This window comes from Parasteatoda tepidariorum, chromosome 11 (assembly GCF_982258835.1).
Source record: "Parasteatoda tepidariorum strain Cologne lab strain chromosome 11, Ptep-v5.0, whole genome shotgun sequence".
Classification (NCBI taxonomy): domain Eukaryota; kingdom Metazoa; phylum Arthropoda; class Arachnida; order Araneae; family Theridiidae; genus Parasteatoda; species Parasteatoda tepidariorum.
This window is the reverse complement of record NC_141765.1, coordinates 69491094-69516042: the sequence shown is the minus strand read 5'-3', so window position 1 is coordinate 69516042 and position 24949 is coordinate 69491094. Positions and strand designations below refer to the sequence as shown.

At 28.6% G+C, this 24949-nt stretch overlaps 1 protein-coding gene and 1 long non-coding RNA gene across 3 annotated transcripts in view; both read left to right on the top strand.

Moving 5' to 3' along the window:
• LOC107456902 (homeobox protein dve-1) overlaps positions 1-24949 on the top strand; it is a 165584-nt gene that overhangs the window by 65536 nt on the left and 75099 nt on the right. The window lies entirely within an intron of this gene.
• On the top strand, positions 1431-5399 carry LOC147801826 (uncharacterized). The gene is made up of 2 exons (XR_015430278.1): positions 1431-3802; positions 4212-5399. It is a non-coding gene; the product is annotated as an uncharacterized LOC147801826 (long non-coding RNA).

The following is a 24949-nucleotide window of genomic DNA, read 5'->3' as shown; positions in this document are numbered from 1 at the left end:
TTTGGCCTATACCAGATCTCAAAAGACTTTTTTTTTCCCATTTAGTTGACCTTCTATTTGATTTTTAGCAGCGCAGTGCGTGTTGTGGCAAGGTTAAAAGAGAAAATGGAGTGATCAGAAGAGTTTTATGTTGCCACGTGATCACTCATTGAAATGGGGAGAAGAATGCTCACTCATTTCACTTCAGTTGAATTGTAGTTTTTTGATTACTTGGTAGGCAAATTTTATAGACCCAATTTATTTATTTCACATTATTTTTATTAGTTACGCGAGTTAGTGAAATATTTTTCTTTATTTGAAATTTTGGCATTGTTTTAACTGTCGCATATTATTTCCTTTTTCCCCCGTCGTATTTCCAATATATATTCTTTTATTCAATAGTGTCATATTGTTGGTGTGCTTTATTATCGTATGACTGTGTCATTTTATTAAGGAAGCATCAGTCGTCATTTTTAACGTGGTTCTCTTATTTTAAAAAGTTATCGATATAGTTCTTAGATGCGACTCTTCATTAGAATTCATCAATCACATGTCATACAAATCTTTTTTCGTCTAAACTTTACTCGTTTTAAATTCCTTAATCATTTTATGTTATTAAAAAGGAAATGTGTATTTATCACTATCCATTTTATTAAAATAATTATCGGTAAATTTCTCACATACTTCATTACATATATTCTTGTGTATTTTCCTGTCCTCCATTAAAAATTATCTTCCGTGAATCTAATATATGATTTCAATTAACATTTAAGCAGGAATTGCTTCATTAGAAACTCATTAAACATCTCGTCTCATTTTTATTTTAAACATTGATACATTGCATTTTCTTCTGCTTTCCTTTACATTGATAACAAAGAGATTTGAAATTTTTTCTCATTCTATCATATGCTGTAAAAAATAATATACGTCAAGGGTTTCTAATTAATATTCATGAGGGAAAAACACAAACATGTTATACTGAAATGTGACAAATAAGTATAGTTGTCAATTACAGGAAAATATCAAAACACATTTAAAAGTTGTTCTTAACTTCTTTCATCCTTCACTTCGTCTTTAATTTCATTTCAACTTAATCCGCCTTATTTATACGTTGTTACTAAATGTCATTTCTAATAATTCTGATTTTATTTCTTTTATTTTCACCGGAAGTAACTTTTGTTTACTTATTTATCATTATTATTCTTTTGGTGGTATTATTCCATTTTCACTGCTCTAACTAACTTCGTTAATAATTCGCCTGAGTTTGATAATGTTTTAATCTTTTAACTACTTTAAAAACTGCAGACTTTAATTTGTCTATTTTTATTTTTTATTTTCCGGAGAGGGTTTTTAAATTGTTGATATTCTGTTTGTACTTCGATATATTTTTGATTGTATAACCTATCAGTTTGTTTTAGATGTGTTTTAATTATTAGAAAATCAATATGAATTGTGAAGCTAAAAAAACTGTTCATTTTAACTATATTTTCTAGTAGATTCTCAAATTGTCCCCCCGAGTCCAAAAAAGTATGACAATTTTTGTAGCATATTTTGTTATTTAAAATATCGTTTAAAGCTAAACTCTCGAACGATAAAAATTTTATTTTAGCATTCGGAAATCCAATCATTAGATAAAAAGCTATTAAGTATTCCATTTTTTATTATGCGCATTGTACCACAAACATTTATTTAGCATCATTGATTAAGGTTCGAGTTTTAAACTCTCAAAATCTCTTTAATTTCTATTTCTTAGCTTATCTATGCACATTCTGTTATATATTTGCTTTTCGTTTCTTTATCTGTGTAAATAGCAGTTTTTATTTATTTAGTCGCAAGTATTTATTTCTGGAAACAATTCTTTTTACTGCTACCAAATCAATAATGTTCGTGATTTAGTCTTGCTTAATTTGATTAAATTTTAATTTAATTACACTAATATTATTTCATGTCTAGTCTCCGTTAAGTAAAATACGTGTTAAATATTTCGATACTTGTATTATTTGCCTAAATCCATGATGTTAAGTGCATTTTATCAAGTAAACTTATTGATAAGAAGTAAATCTCTTAGGAGACCTGACGAATTATCTCTAAAGTGATAAAATGACTAAAGTGCTCAGTGCTTTTGTCAGTTTTAAGGATGGATAGAAAAAAGTATTATAAAATTATTCTGAAAGTAATTATTTTTTTTGCAGACCTACTTCAAATATAATTATATTTTTAAAAATTTTCTTTAATTATTTCTGTAACGTCAGAGAACATTGGGGATTATGGTGCAAGGTACAAATAAATAATTGTTGAATTAAAACTTTGGTTAAATCTTTCTCGCCTATTTATATCTTTCTAAGTTATTGAATGAAATTGCAGAAATGCATAGTTAACTTCCATTATACGCATACGTAACCTATATGTAGTTATAAACTTTGGTTAAATCTTTCTCGCCTATTTATATCTTTCTAAGTTGTTGAATGAAATTGCAGAAATGCATAGTTAACTTCCATTATACGCATACGTAACCTATATATAGTTATAAACTTTGGTTAAATCTTTCTCGCCTATTTATATCTTTCTAAGTTATTGAATGAAATTGCAGAAATGCATAGTTCACTTCCATTATACGCATACGTAACCTATATATAGTTATAAACTTTGGTTAAATCTTTCTCGCCTATTTATATCTTTCTAAGTTATTGAATGAAATTGCAGAAATGCATAGTTAACTTCCATTATACGCATACGTAACCTATATATAGTTATAAACTTTGGTTAAATCTTTCTCGCCTATTTATATCTTTCTAAGTTATTGAATGAAATTGCAGAAATGCATAGTTCACTTCCATTATACGCATACGTAACCTATATATAGTTATAAACTTTGGTTAAATCTTTCTCGCCTATTTATATCTTTCTAAGTTATTGAATGAAATTGCAGAAATGCATAGTTAACTTCCATTATACGCATACGTAACCTATATATAGTTATTTCATGTTCCACATAGATAATTACATATTTAAGTATAATAAAATTCATATTTTCTTAAACCGAAATCTGATTTGTATTTTTATCTTCAAAAGCTAAAAAAATAAATAAAATGTTTAATTTTTTGTCGCATTTTATGAGGCTTGACCGACTGAAAAATGTTTTGCACGACTGATTTGTCTTCCATTTTACAACTGCATTTTCCTTTTCGCAGCGATTGTTTTAATTTTAAGTAATTTTTATTTTGAATGTAACTGTTTTTCCAGTTAAATTAACAATCGCTTTTATAGATAAATCTTTTCTTATAGTTCATTAGTACTTAATAAATATGTCTATGAGAGACATATATGTAAAAAATTTTACCATATGTTTTATTTTATGAAAATTTACTTACTTAGTATTTTATATTCCTCTAATTCGCTTTTAAAATATACGCATATAAATGAACAGGATGCTTTTTGAATTGATTATTTTTAAAAGTATATTACAGATTAAGGGAGTATTTTCTCGAAATGCGTTTGAAAAGTGTTTTGCGATTTGGGACAAAAATCCAATTTCCATATGAAAAAGGAATTTATTTAGGATTATTCGGTATTCCGTCTCTTTTTAGAAACGCATGCAATTGTTGAGTTTTAGATCGATAACCTATTTAAATATTTGCTAGCTTTTTATTAAAATTGTATTATTTTCTCAAAAATACTTTTGATTTGAACGTTATACTATAAAAAATTTTAGAGTATCTTAACACCAAAAATACTGCTTTAAAGTGGTGTTCCACTGAACCAATAAAGTTCCTGGTGTTGTTCAATACTAAGAATGTTCTTTTACACTACTCGGTGTAAAATAGTTGAAACCATTTTAACCATTGGTGTAAAATAGTTGAAAATATTGCTTTAAGCTAAAGTGGTGTTCCACTGAACCAATAAAGTTCCTGGTGTTGTTCAATACTAAGAATGTTCTTTTACACTACTCGGTGTAAAATAGTTGAAACCATTTTAACCATTGGCGTAAAATAGTTAATATTGCTTTAAGCTAAAGTGGTGTTCCACTGAACCAATAAAGTTCCTGGTGTTGTTCAATACTAAGAATGTTCTTTTACACTACTCGGTGTAAAATAGTTGAAACCATTTTAACCATTGGTGTAAAATAGTTGAAAATACTGCTTTAAACTAAAGTGGTGTTCCACTGAACCAATAAAGTTCCTGGTGTTGTTCAATACTAAGAATGTTCTTTTACACTACTCGGTGTAAAATAGTTGAAACCATTTTTAATGATACTAAAATTTATAATTACAGTAATATAAGATATGCGTCCATGAAGTTACTTTTACGATACAATACAAAGTAAGAATCATTAAGTTAAGGAGTGCATATATTCACTAATTCTTAAAATTAAATTAGCTTGTAAATCAAACATCCGCGTCGCGTAAGATTAAGACGAGCTCGAACTAGGCTTAACAGACCAAAAGCGTATACAAATTATGCATTATAAACGTATTTAATACAGATCATAGAGATTTAAAAATTAAAATATATAATATAACCTTATTACGAAACTAAAAACGAACATATATTTTTTAACGGAACATATATTTTTCAAACTTTTGTTTCTGTTGACATATACACCGAAGAGTCATTACATTATGACCACCCTCCATCTATGACATTGGGCTCGCCCAGGTTTTCATGGTTTCTCGCCCAGGAACAATGTTTTCATGGGGCACATTAGGACCCATAATCCTCATGAAACAATCCCTGACGTCTGTAAGCTACTTCAACATAGTTGCAGACCAGGTTCATGGCAACAGTTTTTCCTGCGGGGAATGGTGTTTACCTACAGGATAATGCACCATGTCGTAAGGGTCGAATCGTCGAGGAACATTCCAGTGACTTTCAAGTCATGTCTTAGCTCCCAAATTCACCTGACCTTAATCCAATTGAGCATTTGTGGTCCTACTTGGAAAACCAAATTCGTGCTGCCACGCTACCACCTCGCAATGTGAGGGAATTGCAGGACCAGTTGGTGAGCGCTTGGTACCAGATACCTCAGACTATCTATCAGCACCTTGTGGAATCAATGCTACGGCGGGTGCTAGCAGTTTTGAGGGCTAAAAGTGGTCCTACATGTTATTAGCAGGGTGATCATAATGTAATGACTCTTCGGTGTATACTAGCACGGAGGGTAATAACAAACTCACACCAACTCTCGTTCTCGATTGTAAACCAACTACTGACGATATCCAAAATGTGTCAGCATTTGTGTTTTTGGGAGCGAAAATAATTCACGCATGGTCCGAATGCGCATGAGCTTGATGTGAGTTCTTTCCATTTTAAGTTTTTAGATTTATTTGGTCCCTTTAAATTGTATACGAAAGCTCAGTATGGTGTTAACTTGAAATGAATTGTTTCTGCACGGTTTTTTTTGTTCTTCAAATTTACAGCAATATTACACCACGGTTTTTACAGCGTACATATTAATGCAGAATTTCTATCTAAACTAAGGGTTAAGAGTCACATTTGGAATCGTGTTATTAAATTTGGGGGTCGCGGGATACAAGCCTTAAGAGCAGAGAAAGTCAAACCGAAAAAAAAAAAAAAACTTTCTTGCCGCTTATATTTTATCTATGGCTTTATTTCGTGATTCACATAAAGAACTGTGTTCTGTGTTGTCTGTGGTGGGTAATAAAAAAAAAATAAATAAATAAAAAACTTAGATTTAACCATTAGACCTTTTTAAGGACTTGATTCTAGGACTTGATAAATCTTGTAAGAACTGCCTGTTTTTCATGAATCCGTTAACAATACGTGTTAGTTTCCGAAGTTATAAAATTTCTTTTGATAATATATTCGAAATTTGATAATATATTAAAATTTCTTTATCCATGTATTTTTATAAAAAAAGTTAGTGCTGATATTTTGTCTCGAATTTAAACTGTCTAACATCTGAACAAACAAACTTTATTAAGCTTTTGTTTTTTTATTTATTGCTGGAAATTTTTATTACCATGTATATTTACTATATGACTTAAAAAATTCTTCGCAGTTACTGAAAAAATGAATTAAAAAATACAAATACTTGATGAAATGTTTTTATTAACTCCTCTTAAAAAAAATAGATACTGAATAATTAAGGTGAATAAAAATTGAAAACTAAGCTAATGAAAATGAAACGATAGTTCATTTGTTGGTATTTTCTTCATTACTTCCACTATTTAACTTATCTAACAGCACGAGCTTAGACAACTGATATACTCGTGCTCCAAGCTTAGACCATTGTTCTTTCGAAGCATAAAATCGATCGATTGCGTAAACTGGTCACTAATCGTCTTCATCGAAAATCAATAGGTGTGATTTAGCGTTTAGAACATCATAATGGCAAAATAAGAGTTGCGTTTTAGCGATAATTGCGGATTAGACAAGATAAAATTGTTAAAAAAGTGTGAGAAAAAGAAAATGTGCATTGGCCAACTTTTGACTTTTAATCATTAGTCCGTTTTGTTTCATTTGTTTTTAAAAGATTTTTTGCTCAGTTTAATTTATTTCAGCTTTTGAAAGAAATTCGTGCGGAATTTGTTTTTCTATGAAAAGAAATGCGTGTTCATGGAGACAGAGCCATTTTATTTGAAAAGTGCAATATTACTAAAGCAACTAATATTTGAATTATGCTATTTCGATAAAAGCTGGTGAACTGTTCGTTATGTACAGCTTACTCAGATAATTTTAAATTTCTAAATTATTATAAAATGTAAATGTTTCAAAAGCTAATATGTTTCAATGAAATGTTTCAAAAGCTGAGCCTTGATTTCTATTAGCATTGTTTAAACCCGTAATGTAAATATCTGGTAATCCATATGTATATATAATCTAATATAGTTATATTTTGAGTTTATTTAAAATGATTTTTACAGTTCCATACTGGAATTATATCTATTTTAAATTTTGATTATGAAATATTTTATCATCCGAATCAGAAATTCTTTAGCATATTTTTTCTAAAATAATAATAATAAATAGATGGAAATAAAATTTTTTTTTTTAGCAATTTGTAATTGTTGTGCGCAATACTGAATCTGCCATTTTCTATTTTAATTCCTTCCTACGTTTTATTTGAAATAATTCGTCTGCTTCTGAATAATAACATACAGATGGAGACTTAAATCGCTATTCATTTCTCAGTGAAAATATTATTTTTTTATCCTTTTGCTGTGATTATCCTTCTGTTCTAGAGCTTTGCGTGATGAAAAAAGATTATATTTTGTAATATGTCCTATGGATTAAGGATTTAAATAGTACTTTAAATAATCTTTTAGATAACATATGGCTGACTTATCTTAGTTCAGGAAAGCAAATAGTCTGATCTCTGATTCGTTAAAACCTTGCATGTGAAGGGAATTAAATTTTGTGAAGACTGTCATAAATATATTTTTAATACTAAATTTTTACTTTTAGTGAGTGTTCTGTTTCTCCGTTATAATTATACTCAAATGTATGAAAAAAAACATTTTTGTGATTGTTATGCCTTAACTCTTTTTCTTGCAAAACTGCATCTATTGCGCAATTAATGTTAATTTCCTTTTACTCTTTTTTACTTCCTTTTTCCTTTAAAAAGACTGGTGTAATATCTCTTCGAATTCGATGTCGAACAACCCAAAAAAATCGTGCCACTAACATTTTATTTTAAATTAACACCAAATCGAGGGTTCATATAAACTTTAAAGGGTGTTGTTAAATCTAAACACTAATAATATGAAATCCTTACACCAATCTCGTGCTCATTCACACCATTTGTGAATTATTTTCGCGTCTTTGGATATCGTCAGTACGTTTGATTGTTTACGAATATTTTTGTAGAAGTGGTACTTCTGCTTAAATATTGAATATTAAACCTATGAAATGATTTCAAATAATATTTTCTTCCACTAGTTTGCTTGGATTTATTTAAATGCATATTATGTATAGGTCTTTTATTTATAAGGAATTATCCTCTTATGTATATGCGTTGAATAATTAATAGTAAAATATTAATAGTTATAACATTAGTTTCTTTTAGAAATCGAAAACATCTTCTGTGTTTAGTTAGTAAAGATTTAGAGAGGTTTGAACAAAAGTTATCAGGAAATAAAGAAAACTCTCTAATATAGAGAATGATAAGTCAATCTAAAAAATGAGAAGTATTGTAGTTCATAGATTTAGTTTCTTAATTATGTGTTAATAGCAAAATATTTATAGTTATAATTTCTATTTCATTAATCTTTAAATGTCTAAAACAGCTAGGTGCATCCCGAAATCGATCTTCGGTGTTCATTTGATAAGAACTAGAAGAGATGTTAGCTTGAACAAATGAAATCCTTTTTCTAATATGAAGGATAATGGATCAACCTACCTAGAAAATGAGAAATAGAAATAGGGGGAAAAATAGGGCATAAAAAAGAATCCAGAGAGAGATGAATCAGTTCCAATCGAATTGTCTTGCAAAAGTAAAAGTGAGTAAACATAACCGAAGAAATCATTTCTTAAGCGAGAACGAGAATAAGAAAAGGGGCTTTGATTTACCTAAGAAAAAGGAAATTTACTACCAAAAGTGTGACGCTTTTAGACCGATGTCTGCGTGCTCTTTTCTTGGAATTTCTTTTCTTTTCTTTCCTCCTTTTTTTTACTTCTTAGGTGCAGAGCCGGCTCTTCCACCCTCGTCATTTCCCCACGACGTTGCTCTCCGGTCCTTAATCCCTCGGAAATGAAATCCGCGGCCTCTTGTAATTGCATTTGGGGCCAGTTAATCCCGGCGGCTTGAGCGCGACAGGCCGATATGGGTGGCTGATGTGAAGCCATTGGAAAATGATGAGTCGGGATTAAAATTTGACAAGAAGACCGGCTAAGGAAGCCCGTCTTTGCCAAGTCCGCCCTTTCCGAGAGGCCTTGATACAAACTGACACGCCCTGATTACACGCCGCCCTGGACAGTGGAAGACGCTTTTTGTAGATGGAGATTGGGGCCTGGAAAAGAAGGAAAAAAAGGGCGCTTTACATCCCCCCATCGACGGCGGAGACAAATTAATAAAGTAGAAAGACAGGTTGCTAAGTCATTTGCATACCTGCCAGAGAGGCATCTAATCCTATTAGTGGAGAACTGAGGAGCCCTAGGTAAAAATGATACATTACCGGGATTTCTTGGTCTGTCAAAGGCCCAGGATTAAGCAAGACCGGCCGCTTGTCTTACGAGCCCTTACTCCGAAAGGCTTAACTCTCACCCCTTCTTCATTCTCAGGTGAGTGTTTCTTCATAAAACACGCTGAGTTGAAGAACATCACTGGCTTTCGCATTTTTCTGTCATTTTTTTTTCTTCGTTTGAAAAACTAAGGGTTAGAGAGACGCTTAACTGAGCTCTTGGTTTCACGAGACGCACAGTTAAAAATGTAAAAGCTCAAAACGTCACCTTTACTTCGGAGTGGAATTAACGACTATCTCTAAAACGCGAGATCTTTTAAATAGGAAAGAAGTTGTAAATATAGGATGAGGGACCCCTTACTTAATGTTTCAGAAGACTTTCTTCGTCAAGAGCACTTTTTAGCTAAGCTGGATTACCACCTCTGAGTTCATGAATTAAAAACTCGAACAATCTTAATATTAAATAGTGAAATTATCTAGAATTATTTATCTTTTTGACCTTTCGCTAGCGTGAAAATAAACCTTTATTAATAGAAAATCCATTTAATGACTTAATATGTACTACAGGTTTGAAAGTTGAATCTTTTATGTGTGAATAAAGTTTTATTCTGATGTAACTCTAAAAAAATACGAAAAATATCTTTGCTTCCGCTTTATTTTTTAATGTACGAAGAGTTATAGATGTATAAATTATTATCATCAATGAACAGTCAATTCACGTAGTGGATGTAAGTCAATGAAGTTCATCCTTGCACCTTTAAACCAACTCCTCCAACTCATGACTGCAGTATTTTAATAAATTTGTTTCCTTTGTACACTTTTTGAGTGAAATCATCCTACATTTGTTTTAAAAAGGTAAGAAGTCACGAAAAACTTCCACGCTTACCCCGATGGCAACGTGTCTCCACAATCCATAATCTCTTTACCCAGTGCTGTAGTTAGAAAAAAATATTTGGGGGAACTCATCGTTTTATAGTGCTTATGTCATAGTTGGCTGATTTTTGTTAGAAAAAAAAAGCGATCAATATAAATTACTTTAAAAAAAAAAAACCAACATTTATTTTTATTTTTAAAGGCAGTTTACTTCTATTTTGCATTAGTTTTATCTTCGGTGTTTTCATCATAAAAGCTATTGTTAAAATAATTGTATAATATAATAAAGTATATAAATTTCTATTAAATATTTGCAAGTGCACAATTCTTCATTAGCACTTGAAATGTACTGCGCACTACTTATTTGTTGGACACTTTGCCTTGATAGAAGGTAGAAAATATACACATGCATTTGTACAAAAAAGGTACAGATTTGTTTTGTTAGAGTTTAATAGTAAGATAAGTTCATATTTGTAATAAATTAAGGTTACTTATTTTAAATGTGTCTTAATTCAAATAAAAAGTGAATCATCTCCATGAGCCCCTCTTTTTTTTATTGCTTGACCATAATAATTTGCTTTTAGATTAGTTACTTTCTTTACTAGATTATAAAACATGTAAAACAGAGTTATAAGGAAAAATAATCTCATTTAATATTCGAAATTTTACGATCCGCGTGAAATGAACTAAAAGCAACTTTAAATAAAGATTTTGTTCTCATTAAATACTGGCCAATGCAGTTTAAATATTTACTTTTATTACCTAGTTTTTCAGCTACGTCAAAAATTGTAAGCACTATAAACGTTTTTGAAATTACATTTTTTTTAACAGAACTATTCTTATATTCTCATTGCGTCTGTTAACAGATGATTCCAAAAGTTGCGCCCATCAGATTTTGTGAGGACAAAAAATTTTTTCCCACAATGGGACAGAAATTTTTGTTTTATTTCATAAAAAAAATAATAATAAAGAATGAAAAAAGGAAAAAAATTAGTTTGAAATTTTTTCAAATATTTATAAATCTTCTTTTGCCACAACAAATTAAATATTTCAGGGAACGGTGTTCCCCCCCCCCGACTACGGGCACTGTGTTTTTACCACTGTGAATATTTATATCATCGCTATGGTCAATGTGGACTGGGAACGAGTACAAGACTGCTGCGTACTGGTTTGAATTTGCATCGGTGATACCCCAAAGCAAAGTACTTTACCTACTGAGTCTTCCCGGGTTTCTATGGTTTAAATATTGTTTTGAAGACATTATATGCTTTATCTAAGTGTACATACCTTGGCGAACAAAGAGCACGTATTCTTTGGCCAAGGTAAATACAATCCCTGGCCAAATTATTAGACGCACTCTAAGATTCTATGTAAAATCTTAATTATCAGGTGGTACTATACAGCTTTGTTGTTTTTACGCGGCTGAAACCGGTATGCACTTGTTTACGTTCGTGTATCAGTTGGTTAAATTAGACGATATATAATATAAATTCTACGATTGGATAAATCAGAGGATATATTATAATAATTAGATCAAATTATTAGACGCACTGCAGTGTTTTAATAATTATATGTTTTGCACGAGTTTATATGCAATACTTTAATATTTAAACATACATGTAATGGGTTTTTATTCGGGAGATTTTTTGTATACTTCCTATTAGTATTTATTTTTAACGTATTGCATTACAACGTTAACCGATTGATACACGAACGTAAACAAGTGCAAACCGGTTTCAGCCACGTAAAAACAATAAAGCTGTATAGTACCACCTGTTAATTAAGATTTTACATCGAATCTTATGGTGTGTTTAATAATTTGACCAGAGACTGAAGAGTCTCTAATATTATCACGTCATGTGCTTTATCGTCTTTGAAGCTTCTACTTAACTGTAAATTAAGAACTGTAAAAAGAGAGTAAAAACTTTAAACATCCAATTCCCATGTTAAAAGGCTGATTGATTTGATCTGTTTTCAATGAATGGTTTTGAATATCTTAGTGTTTCCGACTGTTTCATGGCCGCAAAAGTCCACGAGTGTTTAGGGTGTGGAGGTTCAGTGTACCATCTACCCTCCGATTTAAGTTGTGGGAGTTTAGTGTGCGTCTACACCATTATTGTCTGCAGATCATCATAAAGGGTAAATACCAAATTGTGGTTCCAATAGTGTAGCTCTAGTACGACGTTAACATGAGAACAAGAAATGCAACCTTACTTAAACAGTATTTCAGTGATTACTTCTAAAAGAAAGTATTTCAAAATTCTTACATTAGTCTGTCTCACATTAACCCTATTCGTTACGATTTCGTTATTTTTTTTTTAAAGTTAGGTTTTTAAGACATTGCGTCTGCACCATCATTGTCTGCAGATCATCATGAAGGGTGAATACCAAATTGTGGTTCCAATAGTGTAGCTCTAGTACAACGTTAACAGGCGAGCAAGCAATGCTACCTTACTTAAACAGTATTTCAGTAGTTACTTCTCCAAAAAAAATATTTCAAAATTCTTACATTAGTCTGTCTCATATTAACCCTACCCTATTCGTTATGATTTCGTTATTATTTTTTTAAAGTTAGGTTTTTAAGACATTGCATCTGCACCATTATTGTCTGCAGATCATCATGAAGGGTGAATACCAAATTGTGGTTCCAATAGTGTAGCTCTAGTACAACGTTAACAGGCGAACAAGCAATGCTACCTTACTTAAATAGTATTTCAGTAGTTACTTCTCAAAAAAAAAATATTTCAAAATTCTTACATTAGTCTGTCTCATATTTACCCTATTCGTTACGCTTTCGTTATTATTTTTTTAAAGTTAGGTTTTTAAGACATTGCGTCTGCACCATTATTGTCTGCAGATCATCATAAAGGGTGAATACCAAATTGTGGTTCCAATAGTGTAGCTCTAGTACGACGTTAACAAGCGAACAAGCAATGCTACCTTACTTAAACAGTATTTCAGTAGTTACTTCTAAAAAAAAATATTTCAAAATTCTTACATTAGTCTGTCTCATATTAACCCTATTCGTTACGCTTTCGTTATTATTTTTTTAAAGTTAGGTTTTTAAGACATTACGGATTAATTTTTTTTTTGGCCCAGATTATAAATTATAAGTTTTTTTTTTAATATCAGATTTATTAAATTTAGCTCTATTTACTTATTAAGATTAATTTTAGATTTATTCTATTATTATTATTTTAAGCTCCGCGATATTTTAAATGATGCCAACTTATTTTTAAAAGCTATTTTTATTTATATAGGCTTGTAAACAGGTTTTCTTAATTTCTTTGAACATGACATCAACGAACTCACGCTATTCTTCACCAATTGACGCTGTTTTATATGGATCGTTAAAGTCTGTTTTGTTTTCACTTCTTCCTAGTATTATAGCTGGGAAAGTGAAATTTTTCTCACCAAACGCTAACGTTGGCGTGACATGAACTTTCCCAAACTGAATTGCATGAATGGTGCAAGAAAGGGAAAAAAGAAAAAAAAATCTAATGAAATAAATTAAGAAATTTTTTTTTTCTTCCTGTTGTTATTTTACAAAATTAAAGTGTTTGATATTAATTAAAATAACTTCAAAATAAAACATAAAAGTACGCTCTTTTTATTAAAATAAGTTTTTAATTTAATATCGGAAAGAGTGAAATGCTCGAACATTGCTTATTTTGGGACACCTTTAAATTTTAGGTTTGATTTTGCAAGCAGATATTAGTTTTCCAAAGACTTGTAAACGGTATGGACAAAAATGCCTCTTTTTATAATTTCAGTATCGTGCAAAATTTATAAATTTTGATAGATATTTTGACATTTTATTATTTATCAGTTGATATGCGCATATATCAAGCAAAAATGATTATACTGCGCTTTTACTTAATTTATCAATATTCTTGAAGCAAGAGTATGTAATGTTGCATCAAGAACTACTGCTTTTTTTTTTAATTTCCCACAAAATTATTATAATTTCCATTCGTTACTCACAAAAGTGAGTTTTGTCCAAATTCTAAAATGAAAAAGATTATCTTACCCCTGATAATGAGTATAAAGATTACCCCTGATAATCAGTTTCAAGAGCTGTTTAATTTTAGCAAAATTTAAAAAAAAGGAAAATAAAAAAGATTGAGCAAACTAAATTTTGTGATAAGATTTTTTAGGTAAAGACGGTATTAATATTAATGTTTCTGCGTGTTAAATTATTTGCTCTTAGGATCCCTTTAAAAGGACGGTTCCTTTTTTAAGAACAAGAAAAAAATGTTGCCAAGTGTTTCATTTATTAGGGTTTATTTTGTTTAATTTCATAATCATAATAATATGAAGTTAAATTACGGTGTTTTTTTTTTTAAAAAAAAAACAGCTTAAGTGGTGGGACACATTAAGAAATCTCCACATAAACGATTATTTAGTATCACTTCTTTTATGAAAGGTTTTTTCATATATAGACCACTTTTTGCGGCTAGCTAATGCTAAGTTAAGCCAAAAAGTTTTTGTTATTGTCAAATAAAGAAAAAATTTGTTTAGTGATTCAAAATAAAATGAAGAATTTATTTTACGGAAAATTACTTTTTTTGTAATTTGATAAAGATGTAGTGCTATTATAAAATAAAAATTAAATAATCTGGAATCAAATGATTTTTATGTGTTTATCATTAAACCGGAAGAGATTTTTGTAGTTTCTCATTCACTGTAAAAAGTTTTAAGTGCATAGAAAACTATAGCTTCACAGGTTTTTGTTTTAATGAAAGAATATACTTAAATATTTTAAAAATTTAAATAATATATTTTAATATTGGCCCTGCTTTTTCTTTTTAATAGAGAGTTTACAAAACATATATAAAAAATCTATGGCTGCATATTACAATAAAAAATGTATTGCATTACAATAAAAAATTTATTGTATTACAATAAAAAATGTAAGTTATTACAATAAAAATTTTTATTATAATACTATTATTAGAATAAAATTACTACTATTATTACTATTATTACTAAAATTAATACTATTATTAGAATAAAATTATTGGCTTGTATTACAATAAAAAATGAATTGAAAATTATTTGTGTTTCAAAACAACGTTTTTGATGTACTAAAATTTTTATGCGCATCGACTTATGTATCTTTTTAGGTTATATATAAACAGCCAGTGTTTTAAAGAATTTTCACTGAATAAAGACACTCTTTTGTAAAGTAAATGGAATCTGCAATTAAATAAAAATGTCTGCTTGTTCTTCTCTAAAGCTTACTATATTTATTTGCTCGTTTGATTGCTAAAGAAAATTCTTGTAAAATTACCGCACTGAATAATATTGATATTTCAGTTTTTTTATTATTTTATATTATTATTTTTCGGTTTTAGTATTAAATACCACACATCACACTTTTAGTAAAAAATACAAAACTGAAAAGTAAATTTAACCTCATAACTAGTTTTAATGCCATGCTCTAAGATATCATGATGAAATTATCAAATTTCATCACATTTTATAAAATCATATTTTGTTAACTTTACCAAAATCATAACTAAAGCGATTCGTTAAAAATAACCGAGCTTTTTGGTGTTTCCATAAGAACTAGAAACACGATAAATTTCACCATATTTTGGTATTTCTGTCCATATTTTTTTTCTCGGTGTAATAATGACTTATCTGATTTCATTTTTTAAAATTTCTCTCTTTGTAAGTATTATATTTTATGATGAACTTAATAATAATATGATTTTAAAATATATCTTTTTCTTTTTTCTTTGCATGTAATTTTTTTTTTTTTTTTACTGTACCAATGTTTTCAGTTGCCTTCAATATTTTCCCTCTAATTGAAGATTATACTTTGAACTTTTAAGTATAATATCGCATCAAACACGTTCGTGTCTAGAGAAATGATAAGCTGTTTTCTTTGTACATTCCTCGAATTATTAACGGGTTAACATACTACGGTGTTTCTTAGTGTGGTGTTTAATAATCATCGGCTGATATACGCGTTTTCATTTAACACACGGTTTGCGTAGAAATTTTTTCTCCTCTCTATTAATCAACGGTTTTAAAATCTCCTTCTTAATCCTATTAAATTTTCTTCCAATTCGGGTATATAATTTCCCGCTCTTTTAGTACCATCGCATTTTATTCTTTTCATCATCCGTCTTTTTTTTTTGTGTTTCAGTATCGGTGGTGATATGCATATTTGCATATTGATTTTTTCTCGATTGATGATCTTAATACTTAGGCGCCTTTGGATCGGTATTAAGACATTGATGAGCTTCTTGATTACAAGTATATAATTCTTTCTTCAAACCTAAATGTATTTGACATGTTAAATAATTTTAATTTTTGAAAAAAAACCCTGGTAAATTGAAATAGTTGTTGTGCAGAATTTTCCAAATGGAACTCATTTATACGAAGGATACATTTCTTGACGTCGAATGAAATTTTTTATTAAAGTAAATATATAATCTATGTGTATCGAAAGTACATTAAAATTTGATTATTTTGTAAATAAAAGCCCGAACATTTTGAGATTATACTATGCATATCAAAAAAATCGTTTTTTTAGATATAAAAACAATCCAACTATTAATTTTCCTGGTTACCATTATTAGTTTCTGTTATAATAACGGTATACTTTCCATGTAAGAATACTATTATAATCTTCCCAGTTTATTTTCAACATTTAATTCTAAATTGATGTTCTATTTATTCATTTACTAGGAATCGAATTATGTTCTGATAAATTTTTTTCTGTTTCATTTTTAAAAATATTATTATTGTTTTTTTTTTCTTTTTTGTATTCTGAGTACTAAGACATATTTATTCAATCTGTGTTTTTATTAAATAAATGTTTTTATATTTGCATTTTTCACATTTTTGTTGCATACATGGTAAAGTTTCTTACATTCTGATGAATTTATTAACTTTAACTTCCAATCGTGTATAAATTATCTTAACTACTTTTGTTTATCTAGATATAAAATCCACTTTTTTTTAACGGTTTTATCTTTTTGACTCTTTTAATATGTTGGTAAAAAAATGCTATATTCAAGTTCAAATATGTCTTTAAAAGTATAATTATTTTTATTTTGACAAGAAACTCCTCTTTTCCTTAAACTTGATAGATAAACCCATTACAAAATTCTTATTTTCCCTATAGGATGAAAAATTTATTAATATTTTTGTACTTTTAATTTTTGCTGTCAAACTGTGCATGGAACAAATATCATCGCAATCTTTATTAATGTAGACATTAGACGAAATGGTTCTGATGAACAATATATGCCATTAATTACGACTTAAATATGATTAAGAAATTCACCTCCGAGGCATTTAGTTTATTCCATAAGTTCCATTTAAGTTATGTTTGCATGCCTTTTAAAGGTCACATTTAAAAAAAAAAAAATTGATCCCGTTCGAAAATGATCTTCTAATGGGCGGGGAGTTAAACCTCGCTAATCCTGACTAATTAGGGGAAAGGGTTGTCAGGATTAACGGAAGACGGAATCTACGAAAATAATCTAAACAAAGGATTAAAAGGAATAAAATAATCTAAAAGTGTCGTCGGCGGAGGAATTAATGAAAAAGCTTGAATACGGAATATCTTCCTTTGATATTAACTCTTGCAAATAAAAGAAATAAAACTGTATGCTTAATCTGTAGCCTGTATTAAGCAAATTTGTAGTACCAAGCCTAATTTAATTAGATTTTCTTTTGTTTGCATTTTAAAATGCTGATAAATGTGCTTCCCTTTGAATATCCCTTCTAATACACATTCTATCGAGAAAGCCAATAAAATACGTTTATTGTATTTTTAAAGAATGCTATAAAAATATTTTTTATTTTTTTAAAAAAATTGGTTGAAGAGTCTTAAGACGTTACCTATTTATGCAATACTCTTATTATAAATATATTTGAACGAAAGTTAATTTTTTGGCCATGATAAAGGTTTGGACCTTGTTTTATTTTTTAAATTAATTTTTATATTTATTGAATTGAAATTTTTATATTTGTTATTTTAAGTAGATAGGCAAGGTATAAAAGAAATGGTAGAGAAAAATTAATTTCCGCGTCTAATGTAAATTGAATGTTGAGGTCAATTAAATGAGTTGACAACAAAAGGATTTGTATCCTTGTCCAAACTGGCCATTGTCCAAACAAGCACATTTTAAAATGCGAACAAAAGAAATTTTATTTGAATTATGTTTGGTGCAGTGACAAACATATCGGCAACATACACTCATGGACAAAAAAATTAGCGCACCTAGAAGGAGTCGTCAAAATGAAACGAAATTTTTACATACGTAATGACTACTTTGATATAAGTAAATGATTAGAAAATTAAAGATTATCGTTTTTCTTTGATTTTCTAATAATTTACTTATATCAAAGTAGTCATTACGTATGTAAAATTTCGTTTCATTTTGACGACTCCTTCTTGGTGCGCTAATTTTTTTGTCCATGAGTGTATTTTTTCCACCATGAGAGTTAGATTTTTCACTCGGTTATTCTCAAAAATGGGAGCCTAATTTTGAGCGCTCGAAACATATTGACCTTTTTTACCTTTATAGTTTAAGAAGCAAAATAATATTTTTTTGAACATAATCAGGTGAATGAATTGTTATTTTCTTTCATTGTGTGGTGCGCATCTTGCTCACAAATAAGTATAATTATAGTTTGAATTTCCAAATAATTTTAATAAAAAATTAGATCAGATATTTCTTTGTAATGAGTAACTCATTGAACATGAATTTATTATATAAATAAACAGCTTTATGCAGAAAGAGCTGTTTCTGCTGTTCCTATTAGGTCATTTCCTCGACACTGGGTTTTTTGTGCCCCCTTCAAACTATTCTGACGATGCCGTTCGAAAACAAACTGAAAAGTTCATTCCGTTTTCACCTTAAGAGAAGTGTGGAGATATTCTTTCCTTCTCTTTTTATTATAAGTAAACGATTATGTGTAGAATTCGAATGTTTTGAAAACAAATTTTTCATTTTAATACAAAATACTCCGGTAGTGTTTTTTGTCACTTTTTCATCAAAATAAAAATTTATGGAAAAAAAAATACATTTGGAAATTGAGAATTTGATTGGTGAAATTAAAGTTGAACGACCAAACCATATTCAGTGGAATGTTCCCTAAGTTTGAATAGTAAAATGTATTTTATTATTCTTTAAGATTCTAAATTTTTTATTGTAATTTAATTTTCTAAAATAAATATTTGAAATATTGATTCACGTGAAAATTATGAATTGAATCAATTGAAAAATCAGCTGTAAAAACGATTTACAACGAAAAGCTCCGCGTAGTGAAAGAGCAACTGACCCAATATTGCTAAATTATGTTTATGAAGAAGGTGTAGTTCTAATTATTTTTAGCTTTTTCGCCCGTAAAAATTTTTTTATTTATTTATTTATTTTTCAAAAGAAGTAATTAGGACGACTTCCTGCATGCAGCGATTCAAATCAGGGATGAAAGCGAGACGGAAAAGAGTTAAGGCTGGTAGTGCAACCATTTCAGTTTTTGCTAGTTTTGGCAGGAGTTTACTTATTCTTTTTTTTAAACTATTCAACAATATCTACTTTATCTTGGAAAAGAAGCAGTTTTGTATATGTGGTAAATTATAATAGAAATCTTGATAGTTAGATATTTTATTTTTCTCGAAAAAAATGCTAGAATGAAATAAATGTCTTTCGTACCAGCTTTTGTTCTTTTCCGTGTTGCTATATAAGGGCTTCAGCAGTGATTCAAATACTTTCTGTCATTCTTTACATACCTTACTCAGCATATGGAATTGTTCAACAGGGGGTAATTTTTTGCATAATACACTCATGGACAAAAAAATTTGCGCACCAAGGAGGAGTCGTCAAAAGGAAACGAAATTTTATATACGTAATGACTACTTTGACATAAGTTAATGATTAGAAAATCAAATAAAAACGATAATCTTTGATTTTTCTAATCATTTACTTATATCAAAGTATTCATTACGTATGTAAAATTTCGTTTCATTTTGACGACTCCTTCTTGGTGCGCTAATTTTTTTGTCCATGAGTGTATATGAATGACGCATTCCCTTCTTAATCCGTATATTTAAAATTAGTTTTTTAATAAAAAAAATGTAGTTTAAGACACTTTTCTTGTTTTTAAATTGTTGTTCAGCACATTTTTGTTAGTTAGGTAAAATTGTATAAGTTGCGCCATTTTTATAAGTTAGGTCTTATTGCCCAATGTTAGGAAATGATAAACTGAAAAGTTTTTAAGTTATTACATGAGCTTTGAGGTGTAGAATTTTTCATTACAAATTTTATAGTTGCTTCTTGATGTCCCGTGGCTGATAGTTTTCATAAAATTAACTGATAAAATAGGTTCCTTCGCAACTATTTTTTTTTTTTTGTCAACTACAAGGGGAAATCAATATGAATTATCATTTCAGTATTAATAGTTCAGATTATTTTTTTAATATAAAAATTATTATAGCGTGTGTAAGTTTTTATTTTTGTTCATTGAGAATCGGTTTTAAGAGTTGCTTGGATATGTTTGTTTTTATGTAAACAGACAATGTGTAGTTAAAAAAACCCGTAAAAGTTAAGAGATTTTACCAACTGAGTAAGTGAAATTTAAAAATGAGAACCTTTGATTTCCAATTTTGTGTTAGCTTTGAAATGCAAAAGTTCTACAAATTTTAAACGTTTTTGGTAGGAAATTGGAATAGGTGTGGTTCTACAAAATCCTGAGATACTGTCGCAATGGTTACTAAAAAGCTAACGAAAGCTATTTTAGTAAAATTTAACCTTTTTTTCTTTTTTTTTTAAATTTTAAAATTTGAATTTTTTGCGGAGAAAAGATTTTTCCAATTATAACATCCGACCGGACCAGTTATAAAATTATTCTGATCTCCATCATGTAGACTTCGAACTAGATAAATCTCTCAGTGTTTTGATTTATCTTCAAAAATTAAGAGCGTTGTTTAAATATTATGTAAATATGTAACCGTTGCATTAAAATTGTATACCATACTTCTGATCATTATTTTTTAAATTTTAAATTATAATTAATTTGAAAATAATATTTTTTTCAGATGTAATTCCAATGTCATACCATGCCATATGTAATTTTATAAAATCAAAAAACTCATCCACGCTACTTATCATTCTATAAATAATTCCTATTATAAAAAATAGTTCTAGTCACCTTGAACTTTTGTATATGTTTAGATATAGGACTAGTATTTTCTTATTACTAAGAGGTAAGAGGTATTCAGTTCAATTTCTGAGCTAGACGAAATCCGAGAGCTTTTTTGGCATAAGAGGAAGCCGATTAAGGCAATATAATTACCTTCAAAATCTGAGAAGGTAATTATACCATCCTCTTAAATGGCAATTCCTTGTGAGAGCACAGATTTGCAAACATATACCTTAACTTCCGAAACTTGCATACTTCATTATTCAAAGAACTTCATCATTCATTGACAAAATTTTCTGTAAGAATTTCAAATTTTTATCAAATGATTAATCTGTATATATTTTCACATTCATCTACTTGCATTTGACAGTGCATTTCTTAAGGTTTAAATATCAATATAAAATTGTTTGATTTTATTTAAAAAAAAAACATATTTTAGAAAGATATTTTCTCTACATGTGGTAGTAACATTCATGTTTTAATGTTTATATTTCAATTTTAAAAATTAAATCTTTAACAAACAAATAAATATTTGAAATTTATATTTATAAGATATATGTATACAGCAACCTATGCCTGTAATAAGGCATCTGTGTTTTTTAGTGTGTAAAAAATAGCTTAAGTTCTAAGAAAATTCTTAATCTACTTTAAGTATACTACCACATCTTTCTCAACGACCATACAAGAAGACAGCTATGGAAATATGAAAAACAAATAAAAAATAATTTATAAATATCTACAATAAATATTTTAGTTGGATTTTACCTATCAATATAAAAACTTTAAATTTTATTTTTAAAAAAATGTTTTGAGAAGTCTTTTATAGAAAGATAAAAAAGACAAAAAAAGCCCTGAAAAATAACCGTTTTCTTTAGATTTTTATGAGTAAACATAATCATTCAAGTGAACAATTAAAGACGGGATGTCATTTAAGCGACCTATTCACCCACCTATTTGAAAACTACTTAATTAAGTGTGAAAGTACGGCAAACGTATTAATGAGTTTCCCTAAACAGGTCCCCCCAAGGAATATTCCGAAACAAGATCCTCCTGTTGGAGACATGAGGGAAAGTGTGGTGATGTTCGGCATCCAGTTAGAGAATAATAAAGAACGGAATGCTTGCTTCTTTCTGTGCATCGCTTTGCCGGCATAGGATTTTGCGTTGATTCGGCCGTTTTACTATTAATAAATGACATAATCTTTGATAAATCTATGTTTAATTGAGAAATAAATGCATAAAGAGGTTGTGAAAAACGTATTTAATTGAAACTTAAAGGATACCCATTGACGATAAAAGTATTTAGGAATCACTTTGCTTTGGTTTGTTTGGTTTTGGATCACTTTAGGAATTGCTTTGGCTAATTTATTTTATAATCTTTTTTAGTAGTAATTTTATGGGATTAATGCATGAATGTAAAAAATAAAAATACATAAATTATTTTCAAATATAGAACCATGTTATTTTTGAAATTAAACAGTATTTATTATTCTTTTGTAGGTTTACAAATTTATTTGCTTTCTTTCTGTTAATATAGTTGCATAGGTAACATGAATGATTGATACCATGAGTCTAGTTTCTATTTTATTTAATTTGAGTATATATATTTTTTTAAATTTAGTATTTGTGTTTAGTTTTTATTTTTATTTGATTTCTGGTTTATTTCCCATCTAATGCATGAAAGGATCTTAGAAAAATCACCTATATTTTGAGTATTTAATAAACTTCAGACAAACTAAAGTAACTTTTTGCATTTACTAATTATTTCTTTTACAATAATTGTTCAAATATTTCTTTTGTTTTCATTTGTAAAATAATTTTAAAGACTTATCATTTTACAAAATTTTTAAAACGATGTGTTTGAAATTATAATCTTTGTGTAATTGTTAAAAAGGATTGTGTGTACCATTGTAAAACATGTAAATAGTCATAAATGACACAAAGTTGTTTTAGAAATGTTTGTTCTTGTTAAAAAAAGAAAAAAAAACTATCAGATTATGCAAATCTTCCAAAAATAATGACTTTATTATGTATGAAGTATTATGGGTAATATTGCTGAGAGAAAAATCATCTTTAGTCTAAACACGTATATTACATAAATTGTGCACTTATTGCTTGAATACAAGGAAAGTTTTTTCATTTTTCTTGTTTTTCCAATTAAACGTGTGTGTCAATTATGCTCGTGAGACCGAATCTCTATTGCAGTGCGTATGACGTGTATACTCGAGTAAAATAAAAATTAAAAAAAACTACCATTGACTCTTAAAACTCGAAGTTTAAATACAGTGCAATGAGACTATTATTTGGTGATATATTTCCTTTATATTATTAATAGAACTTAAAAGTATTTTATATTACGGAGTGGTGGGGGGGGGGTCTCGCGTCCGTACACCAATAAAATACTATGTATGGCTGGCATTATTAAATGCAGAAATTGCATCAACAAATAGCAATGTCTATACGAGGCAGAGTTATATTCATTCTTGAATTGAATATAAGAATCCGTACTGTTTGATCTAAAAATTTTCTTTTCCTTTTTTTTTTACCTTTTATTATTCTTATATTATATCGTATGCATTTTATAATTTTTGACAATTTATTTACAAGTTTCTAATAAGAGTAACTTTTTCAGAAATTTAAATAAAAATATAATACTTCCTCAATTTTCAAAAAAATTTATAATAGGACTATTTGTCCTTCGTACGATGTTTATGTTCACAACATTGCTTGATTTTAATTCCGCACCATGTTGGGTATTTCTAAACTTAAATTCGGCGCTTAACTGGTTTAGTAATTTTTTTTATGTTGAAACCATAAATTTTAAATTAATCGGTTGAATACCTTTCGAAATATAATAATTTCAAAAACCATTTTTTTTTTTTATGAAACTTGTACTTTTTTAATTGCTCTTTAGATTTTTCAGCATATTTTTAATGAAACTTTTTAACTAAGAAATTAATCAGGTTGTCATGGAAAATTCAATTGAATTTAAGCAGAATACTTTACTTGGTATTCTATGTTTATCCTGTGTATGTATTTTAAGCTTCCCATATTCTTAGACAAAAAATATTCGTCTTGTTTAACTCTTTGAAGTTAGAATCTCTATCAGCCTCATAAATCCAGAGCTTCAAATAATGACAGTAAATTCGAACATTTTACTTAGAAATATGAAATTTAGAAGAAAGTAAACTAATACCTGCGTTAAAATATTTTAAAAAATAAAATTAATTAAACTTGATAATTTTTTTGTTATTTTTAATAATTACATCGAAATAAATTTTAATTCTAATCATTTTTTGAATATATTATGATGTTTTTATAGTGTATTTCCTCACATTTTGGCCGCGAAACAGAATTCACTAGACTCAAATAATAAGATATTTAATAAATAATTAAATATCTTATTATTCAAGTATGTAATTCAAGTATGTTTTAACACATACAATCAATTTATATAAATCTTAAAATATTATTTTAAGTGATAAAATTGTATCAAATGTTTTCCAATATACTGAATGCTGGAGCTTTAGATCTGTTAAAAATTAGCGACTCCTAATTTTTTACAGCTACGGAAACCTAATAGAACATCTTTCGGCGAAACCGCAAGTTAAATAAAATTAGTAGCTCTGAATATACTGACCAAAAAAGAAAAAAAAACTTAATTATTTTGATAATTTTTTTTAATGTTAAGAATGAAATTTATTTAGTTTACGCTTTATCAATAATAAACTTAAAATTATAGGTTTTATGTCAATCAGTAGAATTCGCAGGTCTGGAGTGGCATCTAGA